The sequence below is a fragment of the Bactrocera latifrons genome, unplaced genomic scaffold (assembly GCF_001853355.1).
Source record: "Bactrocera latifrons isolate USDA-ARS-PBARC rearing strain unplaced genomic scaffold, ASM185335v1 scaffold_189, whole genome shotgun sequence".
Classification (NCBI taxonomy): domain Eukaryota; kingdom Metazoa; phylum Arthropoda; class Insecta; order Diptera; family Tephritidae; genus Bactrocera; species Bactrocera latifrons.
This window is the reverse complement of record NW_017535396.1, coordinates 47,494-61,872: the sequence shown is the minus strand read 5'-3', so window position 1 is coordinate 61,872 and position 14,379 is coordinate 47,494. Positions and strand designations below refer to the sequence as shown.

At 37.5% G+C, this 14,379-nt stretch overlaps 1 protein-coding gene across 1 annotated transcript in view; it reads right to left on the bottom strand.

Annotated features, from left to right (window-relative positions):
- Positions 1-14,379, bottom strand: part of LOC108967457 (protein tincar) — a 137,499-nt gene that overhangs the window by 109,027 nt on the left and 14,093 nt on the right. Inside the window, exon 3 of the mRNA XM_018930877.1 lies at positions 331-428. The gene's annotated coding sequence lies outside the window, so the exon portion shown is untranslated. The remainder of the gene's footprint in view (positions 1-330; positions 429-14,379) is intronic.

Here is a 14,379-nt window from a genome sequence, read left to right as displayed (position 1 = left end):
AGAGGAAGAGTCAAGTGTATTTTTGGATCCGAAAAAAATTCCTTTTCAAAATAGAGGAAGTGGTAAACGAATAGGATCAAAAACTGAACTGTCTGAATGTACATATACATGAACAGTACATATACATCAACGACATGTCTAATATCGAAGCTTTAGAAGCAGAATATCTAATACATATATACTATTGTAATCTTGTGCAATCTTTGCAACAGAGAATTTGAAACATGTACAACTCAATTATGTTTCAAAATAACTCTTTCTGAACTCTTTCTAGAAAGCATTTTTCAGGGCACTTTTCCAACTTGTTTAGAAATTAAGTTCGTAACTCACCGTTTCAAGCGACGGATATGCAAAATAACAAACCGTCAAAGCCATAAGTTTTGATAGTTTTGGATATGTACGAGTATATACGTCAAGCCGGTAGGTAGCTGCAATCAAAAGAAAGGTAAACAATGTAAATTAATTTAAGACCTAAAAATAAATTGCAGTAAACTTCTAAGAGGATTGTGGACACATATGAGTATAAATTGTAGTTTACAACAACATTTCAGTATAAGTTAAAAACGCATAGTGTGCGCCACAAATTGATTAATTACGAAGATTTGTTAGACGCTTAAGTTGCAGAGGGTTCTTTGGCGCTACACAAGTAACCCTACAAAAACACTATTTACTTCTGGTATTAGTGGCCATTAATTCACACACATATATACAWATACATTTGCTTTTAAGCACGCGAGCTTGTTTAAATTCTGCTTAAGTTGCTATTTCTCATTGACTGCCGCTCACTCTCCGTTAACGTTTTAACTAACCGCCGTCAGCCATTGACCGCATAAAGTGTGGACTTGACTTTTCGCACATCAAGCGCCCACACCCGACACACCCACACAAAAACACACGAGGGCGAACATAGATTTCCTTTACTGCTGTGTGTTCTATGGTTTCGCTGTGACTTCCTGCTACAGCAACATTATTTACCTGTCGTGTGTCTGAGTATATATGTGTGTGTGTGTCTGTGTACTGCGGTAGTTAAGTATACGCTTAAGTCCATTTAAGTAATTTACATTATTTTCTACTTTTTTGCATTTGTTTTTCGAAAACCGCATGAACTAACGAACTTTTGCAACGCCGATCACCGAACCCCGAACCTCGAAAGAGAATGCACTTTTCGAACGGCTAGAGCAGGCTGGAGTGCAGGCGGCAGTGTAGCGCATTCGACCAGCATTGTGTTTGTATGTAGGGTACTTTTTGGTTTCGAACTGGGAACTTAATGTTCAAATCCGACACGTATTTTGACCTCATAGCCACAGTTTGCGTGTTTCATTGTCATTAATTAARGCGTAAGCGGCGAAGAAGAYTGCAAAGCCAGTCTAGCGCCGTGTAGGCAGGCAGGCAGCAGTGTGAGTGTGTCCATGTTTTATTGGTTCTTGTGTATTGCACTAACTTAACCATAAAGAATTTAGCGCCGTAATCCTACAGCGCACAGTGGATCAGTTTTTTTTTTTATTTATATGAGTGAATAGAAAAAACATTTTTTTTTGTAATTTACTATTTTTTTAACTATGCCTCAAAAGATTTTTTAGTTATCATGATATTTTCTAACAATGAAAATTAATTGACCTTGGTAAAACTAGTTATGACAGGTATTATTGAAATKACACAGCTCCGTATGATATAACGTTCTCGTTCTTTATGATATAACTGTTGAAGCGTTATAGTCATGAAGTTAAGACGATACTGCAGAGTGTGCGCATACCGACTGGTTTCGGTAGAGTGCGTTCCTAACGAACGAACGAGCAGCTGGTCAGTTGTCTCCGAGCACCTAGAGAATCAGGACAAACATTTTCGCGCGACTTGTTTCTCTGAAAGTTTCAAGCCGAAAATGTACCGTTCGTTAGAGCAGAGGTAGGTGTAAAACTCGATAAATCTGCGACAGAGACTTTTGATATGATCAAGCAGGCTTACCCAGATGTTGCTTGCAAAAAGTGATGTGTTTCGGCGGCACTAGGCCTTTTTGGAAGGCCGGGAGGAGGTCGCTGATGAAGACCGTCCTGGGAGACCTACGACTTCTGCAAACAGCGACAATGTCACTCATTTGCGCAAAGTTTTGAACTCAGACCGTCGACTAAGTATTCGTTTAATTGCAATGTGTGTGTGAAGATGGCAGCCTATTGGMAGTTGCGCCACGATAACGCCCCGACTCACACCGCCTTTTCTTGTGAGCAGCTACCTAATCAAGGCCTGCATCCCAACGCTTCTGGAGCCGCTATTTATCCCAGAATGACCCCTCGGACTTTTTTGTTTCCTTGCCTGAGAAGGGCGATGAAAGGCAAGCATTTTGAGACGGCAGGGGAGATCCCAGCAGCATGCACCTCACCTCTTAAGGTTATTCCGCAGAATGCCTTCCGCTGGCAGCGCTGCATCGWCGCAGAAKKCGCCTATTTTGAAAATKTTTAAAGAATTGTAACGATTGGTTCAATAATTTTTTTTTTAAATCGACTCAGTCCTATTACTTTCCGGACAAACCCTGTAAGGGACAAGTGCACATACATATGTATATACAGACAGGCAGACGGCCATGGCTAAATCGACTCAACTAGTGATGCTAATCAAAATTGGTTTAAAAAATATGTTCAGCGATTGTTTAAAAAAATTTTTTTTCACATTTGCCCCTGTTTTAAATAGTGTAATTACTCTTTCGAAGAAGATTCGGTGCTAAATAGTAAATAAAGACGTCTTCACTGCATCTCTTGAAACCCATCTCAATCAAAGAGAACTTTCAAAACCAGATCACATAACCGACCTTACATTTGTTCACACCTGACTAGCGCCATCTAGACGAAAAGTTGCCGGGCACTTTGTACGACTCATTCAAGTATGTAAACGGCCCACCGTGCACGAGCTTGTTAAATTAATTCGTTTATTTTCTATAGTTCCCTTTTTTTTCTTCCAAGTATTACTAGCTTAAGTTCGCTTCGTTTGAACGGTCGCCTGACCCGACAACCCGACAACCCGACAACCCAATAACTAGCCAAAGACGCCGACGGGATAGCTCAACTAAAGCTAAAACTTTTAATTGGATTGAACACATTAAGCGTCTTTTGGCTTTCCGGACGTRTTGCTACCAACAGACATAACCCGTACGAATAAAAATCAATATTAAAACTAAAACTATAGCTAAGCACAAGAACAAGCACAGAACGCCTAATAAGCGCCGCTCTCGATCCTCTTACGTGCAATGGGAAAATGAAAGCAAATCAAAAAAAAAAAATTAAAACAAAACAAACTAATTTTCACTCTAAGCAGAAGCAGAAGCAAAGTCTGCGCCACCACAAATTGCCGCACTCGTCAGCTGCTTGAGATAAGGACAATTGTGGCGTAGATTGGGCTTTGTTGTTGTGTATTTAACGCTTGGCGTGCAATAGTAATTAAGCCGTTGTGAATAGTTTTAAAAAGCAATATGTTGTTGTTCTTTTTTATGGTAGAAGATTAAGTGAGTTAAATGTGTAAAAAAAATATTTAAATATCTTTAGTAAACCAATTTGAGCACCACATTATCAGGCTATTATTTGCATAAACACATTGAGGTATATTACAGTTATAGTTCGAACGTCGAAAGTTTTCCTTTTGTTGTTAGTGTGTACTACTTTGTTTATTAATCACATATATATTTCTTTYTTATGTTATTTTCTTAYTGGCTGCAATTTCAATTCATTTAACGGAAGATAAATTAAGAAAGAACGTACCGTAATTCTACTTAACGGGAGTTGCGAATACGTGAATTAATTTTAAGCATTTCAAAGAGCAGCATTTGAATAATATTTTGTGAGTTTTTCATAATTTTTTGCCAGATGGTTTCTACACTCACCGTTCAAAAACGTCYCCTCGCGGTGGGCGAAGGATTATGGATTATGGTAAGTAAAGGWCATGATTAATTGAAGAATTTGGAAAAAAATTTACTTGAAAAAATTAGTTGTAATCAAAACAAAACCTCTGATCAATCACGATGACATCCTATTTAGAAAAACTGTAAAAATTTTCAATAAGATCGTGTCACTAGTTTTCGACTTTGAAAGTGATATTGTTCCTTTCAGTTTTCTGGCATGTGTTCCTATGCATATTTGTGGATAGTACTCTCTGACAATATAATGTGATCCCATAAAATGTAAGCAAAAGAGTCGGTGAACCCAAATGTAAACAAAGGTGTTTGACTTGGCTAAATGTAAACAATGGTTGTGGACTTGGTTAAATTTAAACAAAAGGGTCACTGACAATAGATAGAGCTAAAATGAGATTCGACGTAAAATATGCAGYCCTCGATTTTCGACATTAAGATTACAAAGGTTAATCCATCGCAGTCTCTACTTGATAGTAACATAACCGTTTATGTTATAGCCGTTTACAAACGGTATCGACTTTTGTACCCCGATCAGTATACTTGTTAGCTATGAAACTTGCTTAGTTCAATTACACTTTTGTCGAACCAAATTACAAGGTAAGTAGAACACATTAAAACTCCATGAACTGCAATTGTAATCCACATTAATATCCAGAGCACACTATATACACTAATAATCCATGTAAATGGCGGTGTTAACTTTTATTCTGATTTTTGGTCATTAAAGAACGGCCACCAGGTGATTGTTACACATTACCACATCCACCAATGATGAGTTTTACTAAACAAGTTAACATTATTTCAGTGTTAAATTGTAACAAAGTGTTGTTTTGAGATTGTTGTTGTCGTTTTCAATGTAATGTCCTTGAAAGGAAACTATAAAATGGTAGCAACAGCTTCCAACCGACCCGACAATAACATTAGCCAGAAGAATACTCCACCACWAAGCTACCTCTTCAAATACCTGCGACTCATAACCATAAGAACGATTATGTAAGGACCAATTTTGTACAGACATGAGTCATTCATTGAGTAAGTAGTTCAGTTGTAGCAACAACAAAGTTGTAAACATTTGTCCTCTTTAATTTATGGAGCATGTATGTAGGGGTATGTATTCGGTTTGAAAGTTGTTCGAAGTTAAAATGTGTGTATGGGTGTTTTAAGGAATATGACAGCTATCTGGTTTTACTTAAAGTATATTTATACGTATTTCTTGAAAGCCACTTAATTATATATGTGCCTTAAGTGAAKKARTTTCTAAGTGAAAATAWATGAAAGAAGAGATGGTACTTTGCGCATTGGCTACGGCGAATACCGCAGTCGAAGGATCGATGCGGTGTACAAGTTGTACGACGACATTGACATGGTTGAACGAACTAAGAGTGCGGCTACGTAGGCTGGCCACCTCTGAACGTATTCGAAGCAGAGGGAGAGATCGACCTCAGGTATGTTTTGTGTTGTTCCTTCAAATAACCTTTCAAGGAGCTGAAAATTTTTCTCCAGCTTTCTTTTACTTCTATTCCTCTATGACCGGGTAGYCARATGGGATTRCCTACTGATAGTCTAGTTATTGCATAACCTAATGCAGTGAGASTAGCTTCTGAAYTACTACAGAAGAATCRTGYTCCTRTTCYTATTTCTTTCTTTGATCCGCCGGTGAGTATGTAGACTTCGTCGTTGGCACTGTCGACCACACAAGCATTCTTCTCCAATGGGGAATGCAAGCATTAATTTTCTTTTCTCGATCTTATTGCAAAATTAGTCCGAGTTCGCTAACAAAATCGAATATGATATCATGCCCCTGAATACACAGAATCTGAGCCAATATAACCTAAAATCCTGAGCCGGCTGGTATTGCCTCCATCGTCACTTGTCACAGAGTCTTAATTTAGATAGCCCGTAATTCCCAGCAAGCAGGCCCATTACACCTGTTCCTGGGGTTTAATACGGCACTTTTTCGATAATACCATCCACCTTTTTTTTTTAATTTTTTTTTTTTTTTTTTTTTTGAAGCCCTGTCCTCAATAAGGGAAAGGCTTTTACTTTAAACGATCAAAGTTATGCCTAAACTAAACCAAGAGCTAACCTTGGCTTGTTGGAGTCCAACGGGTTAAAAATGGACCAAGGAAAAATAAGCTTAAAATAACCTCCGATTATTGCTTTAGATAGCTTCTCAAGAAATATGCTCAAATAAATATTTTATCTATTTGGTACGCTTTAAGAAAAAATATTCCAATAAAATTTTGAAGCTTAGCTCTCTTAAACCTCACCGTTATTACGATCCCCTCATATGCACAAAACGAAGGAAAAACTTTGTGGTCRCTCAGCTTTAAAAGTATTTTCCTCTAGTTCTTATTATATGACTTTGAGACTTTTGAGRTTTCTAATTTCAATTTCAATTTTTTCAATTTTTCTATAAAAACATAATTTTTGTATCAGGTCCAAAATATTTATATAAACCAAACTTATTTCATTGATTAATAATGAAAAAACGCACAATAAATATTATAATATCTTTAAATAGTTAGTAACTCTATCAAAAAAAAAAAAATTCGAACTGAAGCGTTTACTTTTAATACTTCCTTATTGTTGGCAACATTGTAATATTTGATTGTAATAAATTCTTCATTAAAATTGTTAAACGGTGGAAACCCTTTGTAATTTTTTTCGTCGGTTTCCCAAAAATCATTTTTTAGGGGCATGGGTTTACRGGTTTCAAAMATGCCATACTGTCTTATTAAATTCTACAACACCTCTAGAATGTTGTCCTAAATTTTCAAGTTGATCCGAGTTATAGTTTCGGAGATACAGCCTTAAGAACTTGTTCGCTCGCAGCTAGCTAGGCTAAGTGCGCCGTCTTTAAACGCGTTTTCTCGAAACTGTGTTTTTTAAGTAGGTTGGAAAGATTTCTCAAGCACTACCGAACCGATCTTCATGAAATAGATGATCGTGTAAGGAGTTATCCTCGCAACGCCGGCGCATATTTTTCCGAGGGGTCACCGGAAATGGTGTCGCAATAAAGGAGTTTAAAATATTTTTTTCCATAAATTTCAGAAAAAATTTTTTTTTGTTTTGTAACAATTAAAAATAATTGTAAAAAATTTTGTTTTTTGTATCAGAAAAAATTGCAGAAAAGGGCTGTTTTTTACTCGAGGAAACCCATGTAAACCATTAAAAGAAAACATCAAAAACAAATTTCATGGTTATAAAATTAAATTTGACATATTTAAAATCTACAAATTTTCAAATAAGTGGCAGCATTACAATAGAACACTCTGTTATTTCTCCATTTTCGTTTATATTTATAGGGATTTCTCATGTTTTTTTTTTTCACTTTACTTTTAATAATGTGTTTGACTTTAATGGCAGTTAATAAACTTTGACCCCTGAACCGTTATCAATTACATATGTATGTACATAGCAACCCGCATATAAAATTTCATTAAAATTTTGGTTTTTTGCTGCTGACAAGGGTTTCGCAAAGGCAAAGAGGAGAAAGGGAAACTTTCAATTTCTTAAGCCAGTATCTTCTACTTCGTTAATCATCATAATCGTTTGTTTAAACGGCATGGCGCTGACAAGCATTCTTAAATTACATTAAGGTTCAACGGAGTCGAGGGTATTGTCTTTATAAAATACAAGTATATGTGCCTAAACTATTTTACAAATATTTGTTATGGACAGCAAAGGTCGAAGAGTTGACAAATGTACATGTGTAGAGTACAGAGTGTTCTCGAAGAGTTTTTAGATTAAATTAAATAAATGTGATGCATTGTGATGGTATGAGATAATCGATGAACTTGTTTAGTGAGCATTTTATATATTATTATTTTTTATTTTCCATAATTCTTACATTTTGAAAGAAAATCATAAAATATTTTAGGCTCAAACTATTAAATGCACTTACATTACGCACTATATACATATGTTAATTACAATAACTCTCTCTCATACACTCTATCACTCTTAAAACACAGATGAGACACATTAAAAGCAAATTTGAGCCATCCAGGCGATAATTTATGCAAAATGCGAACAAAATATATAACCGCTGATTTCATAATATCACAAGTACATTAAAATATATTCTGGCACTCAGGAGAGCTGAAAGCTTTGGCAGTGTCACAATTCGATACGCGAGCGAGTATAATTCAGTGACACTCATGCTGGAAAATTATTAATCTCGATTGGGCATCAAAGCCGGTCGCAGAGGAATACAAAACATACGAAGCAATAAATTTACGTAGACAACAGCTGCAGATGGTACTTTAACTAAAATTGGCCTTACTTTACATACATACATACATACATATACAATGCACACACACACTTACAAAATGTCCATAAAGACTCTGTTTAGTGTAGCAGACCAGTAGCATGACCAGCTACAATGTCTCTCAGTTTGTTATCCCGCCTCACAATCAGTAACTGTGAGTGAATCATATATAAAACAAAGTACCTTTAAGACAGGCTACTTGTGTGTCTTTCAACATCGGTAAATTAGGGTGTTTCTATGGCAACACTTCGGACCAAGTAGATATCATAACAAAGTAAAGCATTCTCGCTTGAAACTAGCACAGAATGCCACTCATGTGCTGGACACAAAACCCATTAGGCAGTAATGCGTAGTATAACGGTAAATGAGTACATTAATGCATAATAGATAGTATGCTACTTACTAATACTAGCAGCAACCCTAAGTATGTATACAGAACTTATTGATATTAAAGGCGCCTGTTGACATGTGGCAGGCGCGCATGTATGTATGCTACGTAGGTGGGTCAGAAAGGTCACACCTAATTGAATGTGTGTGAAATAACATGTTTTATGAATTTTTTAGCAATGGCTTTGGATTATAATTATAAGCCCTTTAAAGTTTCGTAGATTTCCAATTAACTTGAAAAGCTTATTTTGTTAGCCATAGTGTATTAGTAGCTATAAGTAGGGTGACCTACATACATATATGAATTTCGAAAATGATTAAGACGTTCCAATTCCAATTTTTGTAGAGCTTACAAGTCCCTAACCTTAGCCTTAACCAACCAAAAAACTCAGTAAATTTGCTCTGAAAAAAGTTCAACATCTAATTGCTTCGGAAGCCAAAACAAACAATTGAGCGACTTTTTGAAACTTTCATGACATATGTCTAATAGAAACGAGTACAAACCAGTATGTAGACCCAACAGTCAATCATATTCTGGTAAGGAGCTTTTCAATAAAGACGCTACAAAAGTAGACCGATAAGGACAGGAAATKACGATATATTTTGTCTTTTGACACTTCCGGTCAGTAAGTTTTGCCATTTCAACATAGAAAGATATACGATCCAACAACGAGTCGAAATTATTAAAATTTACTATTGAAATTCAGAGTCAGTGGTCTCAACTTTAAAAGCGCTACGTCCAAAAAATTTGAGTCAAAGTGAGACAAAGGAGTGCCCGTAGTGTCGAGAATATTGCTGTCGCTAGAACATCAATTGAGAAAGACCAAAATCAGTTTCTCACACGTCGTCTTCAAGCGTTGGGCATCTCTATGACGTCGTTGTGTCGAATTTTACGCCCACATCCTTACAAGACGCAAGAACTGAAGCGGATGGACCACCAGAATCGTCGTATGTTCGTGAATTGGGCTGAGTAAGAAATTGAAAATGATCCGGATTTTCACCGAAAAATCCTCTTCAGCCGTTAGGCTCATTTCTGGCTGAATGACTTTGCCAATAAGCAAAATATGTGTTATTGGTCAGGCAGCAATTCATATGTATCGAAAAAATTACGGTTTGGTATGGTTTATGGGCCAGCGGCGTCGTTGGGCAATACTTCTTATGTGATGAAGTTACTGTGAATAGGAATCGCCATCACTCAATGATAACCGAATATTTTTGACCCGAATTGAATGATATGAATTTGGAAAATATGTAGTTCCAATAGTACTACGCAACAAGCCACACAGCGAATGCTTGGTAAACGTGTTATCTCACGAAATGGCCCACTCAATTGGCTGCCTCGTTCCTGCGATTTGACGCCGTTAGACTATATCCTGTGGGGCAGCGTCATATCTATAATCTATACCCATACAAGCCAGCGACTATTGATGAACTTCGTACGAATATTGAACTTAAAATTGCAGCACTATCGGTAGATTTATTCTTGAAAGCCGTGGGTACAGCGTCGGGACTTCTCCAAGCGTGCCCGTGGTGACCAGCAAAAGAAATCAAGTTCCATACATATTGGCAGCGAATGTACTTTCACACGAATAAAAAATTTCATTGATATCCTAAACTGTTTTTATTTTATAAAAACTAACCAAAAAATTTAATATACCCAAAATATATTAAAATTCAATTTAGTTCTGAATGTCGTTCAACTTTTTACTAAACAAAGACTTACAGATATATTTTCCATTTCCTAAGAGATCTATTACCACCAAACTTTAAGAAATTCTTATACATACAACAACATTGCAGCCAGACATATTTACATAAATTCGTCCTGTTCAGTCGTTCTCTTTCTACGCCTGACGTTAAGGTGCGAAAATGAAATCTCAAGTCTACGCACGGCGAAGCTAACTTATACGAACTTGTTGTCAACCATTTTTTATTTTCAATTTTCTTCTTTCTATTTCTCTTATTTTGCGCTTTTTATGCCATTCTTCGCAGCGGATACCGAATATCTGGCATAATGGTGGGAATACAGTTAAATGACGAAGCGCAAGTACTGTTATTGTCGCATTGTTATTGCAGCATCCGCTTTGTACATATGCAAGTATTTAAAGTTTTAACACGTTAGTAAGTTCAGATACCGCGAGTAGTAGAACCAATGGCAGCACACCGGTGACAACTGCTGACTTTGTACGCATCATATTGTCTGCCACCATTACTTATGCATAATGTTTGTCGCTCGGCAAACGTCGCGTTTCTTCTTCTTCGTTACTGGCGTAGCGGTTATAGCCGAGTTAAAAACAGGGTGGCAGTCGTTTCTCTTTTCTGCTATGTTGCGCCAATTGGAGTTTCCAAGCGAAGCCATGCCCTTCTCTATCTAGCCTTTACAACAGAGTGGAGGGCTTCCAACAGGACATACATTGTGATCCGACAGGAAGACCTCTGCTTCCACTGGCGGGTACTGCGTCGAAACTTTCAGAGCTGGAGTGCTTTCGTCCATTCGGACGACATGACCTAGCCAGCGTATCCKCTGTCTTTTAATTTGCTAAACTATACAATGTCGTCGAATATCTCATACAGYTCATCGTTCCATCATATGAGGTATTCGCCGTTGCCAATGCGCAAAGCRCCATAAGTCCTTTCCAGAACCTTCCCCATTTGGTTGTGCAGCTCGAATTATTTTCTCTAAGAGCTGATTGCTGTCGCATGAATTTGGTATTGAATGACTAGGAGAAATCCTTCCTTATAACAAATTCAGACACCGCGGCATAAAAGCAGTTCCTTTTCGTGCTGTCAATAGCAGCTTTAAAACCGAGGAAGAGATGGTGTGATCCTCTTTTCACAGGACTTTTCCAAGTTTTGGCGCATGGTGCATATCTGGTCAGTATTAGACTTTTCAGGTCTTAAGCCACACGCCATTTGGTTTAATCGGTTTGTTAACGGTGGGCTTTTATCTTTCACAAAGTTCACTCGATAGAACCTTATATGCGATGTTGTGGAGGCTTCTCCCACGGTAGTTGGCGCAGATTGTGGGGTCTCCCRTGTGTCGCAATCGCCGSACATGCTTTCGTCTGACCATATTCTACAACTCCCTCCATAATTGTAGTATAATCTGGGCATCTATGACTAGATCACCTCTGGGGGTTCTCCAAAATCACTCTTTCTTTTTGTCAAAAACATCGTCGCGTTAATGTCTGTCAAACAATGCTTTCCGACTACCAAGATGTCATTGGAAATGTGATGGTTCAAGTAACTTTCACGTTGCTCCACCATATTCGAGTACCGGTAACTGCTGCCCAAAAATCGGTTGCTAGACACATAAGAGCACAGGACATTTTCATTACATAAGAGTGGGTTAATACTACTTAGCATTTGCTGTTGGCGACATCTACTTCGCATTACTAACCTCTCTCAGCACTTTTGTTTACCACCCTGCAGACATCTGCTGATAGATCGCAAATGTCAGTAGACATGAGTATACTATATATGTATACACGCATATATACATGTATAAGTTATAGTTGTCACAAACTCGTCACACACAGCTCAACTCCGTGCTCTTGTCTCAACAACTTCCCATACCGTCACTACTTCACTTGACTAAGTAAAAGTACTTGCCTTTACCCAAAGATATAACTGTCCCCACATGCATACAAGAGAACTCGTACACCTTCCGAAATGCTACAAAAATTAATGGGTTGGAAAGTGTTGTGATTAATCATGGTGCGACTTACCTAAGTACACTGCACTAAAATGAAAAGGGAACTTGCTGGTATTGCTTCGACTTTGGTGCTGGAGCTTTATTGCAGGAAAAATGGCTCATATTTTACGTGGTCGTTCAGTTGGAGATGATGTGGCATGCACACATTAAGCTTAACATACTTTTTGCGAAAATAAAATATGTACAGTTGCCACTTCATTTGTGTGAGGTGTAGTGAAAGGCGACAATTTAAAAACTAGTAAGTTACATAAAAATGTATTGAAGTTAAGTAAATTGTGAGATTAAGTTKACTAAAAACAAGAAAAAACGTTAACTTCGGTTGCACCGAAGCTAAATACCCTTCCGTTAGAGGGTCTCCGAYGCTTGATTCTGGGTGTTACAAACTTCGTGACAAAATTAATATACCCTGTTCAGGGTATAATTATATTAAATGCTCACGAAATATAATTGTTGAGAAACAGTGATAAGTCAGTGCACAAGAACGTCATCATTTGTGTTGGGGTTACGAGTTTTTCGCAGAGRTTTTGCCAACACCGGAAAATGTGTCACTTTTCGGATTTGGTATATATGGTTGATGTTAGAAAACTAAAACAGTAAAAGAATTGGCATGCAAAACTTTAAATATCTCCCACAACGAAAGGAAAGAACACGCTGCCCCTCATGAAACTGAGAAATCTATTTTTTTCTATCAAACAACATTTCAACAAGCACATTCTACAAGTATTTAAAAATTCCACTCAAATCATTCCGAAAACTTAAGTTATGCGAACTGTTCCTTAAGTTTCATTCSTTTTTATTCCAGTTTTATTGTAATTTGCTTCCCTGTCAGCTTTTATCAGCGCTTTCTCCGTCTGGAAGTAAGATTGTTGGATTTCCTATTGCTTCTCTTGCACACTCCAAGTACATGCAATCCTTACACATTTCATAAATGTATGCTAACTTAGAATACATACATACATATATGCATATCTGTTGGAGAAGTAGTATCTGCTACCCTTTTAAAGCGTTCATGTCATCCCTTTTGATTTGTTGAATGCATGCAGATAGATAAGCGTTTGCAGAGACCGCAAAGCAAGGCGATTATCAGCATTTTTATTTTTAAAATTCATCAGAAGAATTCATTCAACAAAAAGAGGGTAATCATACAATGACAAGCAATAAAAATGCAACTTTGGTGTAAATAATTCCTTCATTAAACGCTGAGAGAGATATAATCGAATGTGATGAATACGCACCTTCGTTCACACGACGTCAACTAGTCAGTTCGCTAACTGATAAACCTGCATAATCTAAATAAAAAGCTTATGGAAGTTGGTAGACCCCAGTTTGTCCCCTCGTATTTGGGTAAAACCGCTAACACAGAAAAAGTTAAATACTCCCACATTTCAGGGTTATTGTATTTCTTTCCAGCAATGGCTTCGATCAATGCTGCCCACCGGTTTTGCGCTGGGGACTTTACTTTCAAGCAAACTTCTTCTAAATGATTTTCACTAATCGATTGGTTTGACTTTCAGTGCTCTGCGGTAKTGGACCAATGCCTATAGTGTTTTTTATTGTTACAAATAATTCAAAGAGGTTCAAAAACGCATTGACGACGAACCACGTCCGGGACGGCCATCAACATCAACTGATGATTATCTCGTCCGTAAAATATAGAAGTTGGTGCKTGAGAATCGACAATTAATAGTCAGATAAATTACTGCCATCGTTGGAATATCGGAAGAGTCAGAGAAACCCATTTTGAAAGATCATTTCGGCCTGAGAGAAGTGGTTCCAAAATCACCAAATTCTTTCCAAAAAAAACGTGGCGTTAAAGTCTGTGAAACAATGCCTTCCGATTTCCAGGATGTCATGAAACGTATTTTTACTGGCGATCAGTCTTGGAACTATGCTTAGGACCCGGATATAGACTATAAATCGGCCGAATACCGTGGAAAAGGTGAGCCGAAGCCAAAAACCACGTCAAAGCAAGTCAGAAATCAAGGTTATATTGACAGTTTTCTGCGACTATCGAGACTACTGCCAACTATTCACTTGATTTAGCTCCGTGTGACTTCTGGCAATTCAGTAAACTCAAATGACCTCTCCGGGGAACGTGTTTTGAGT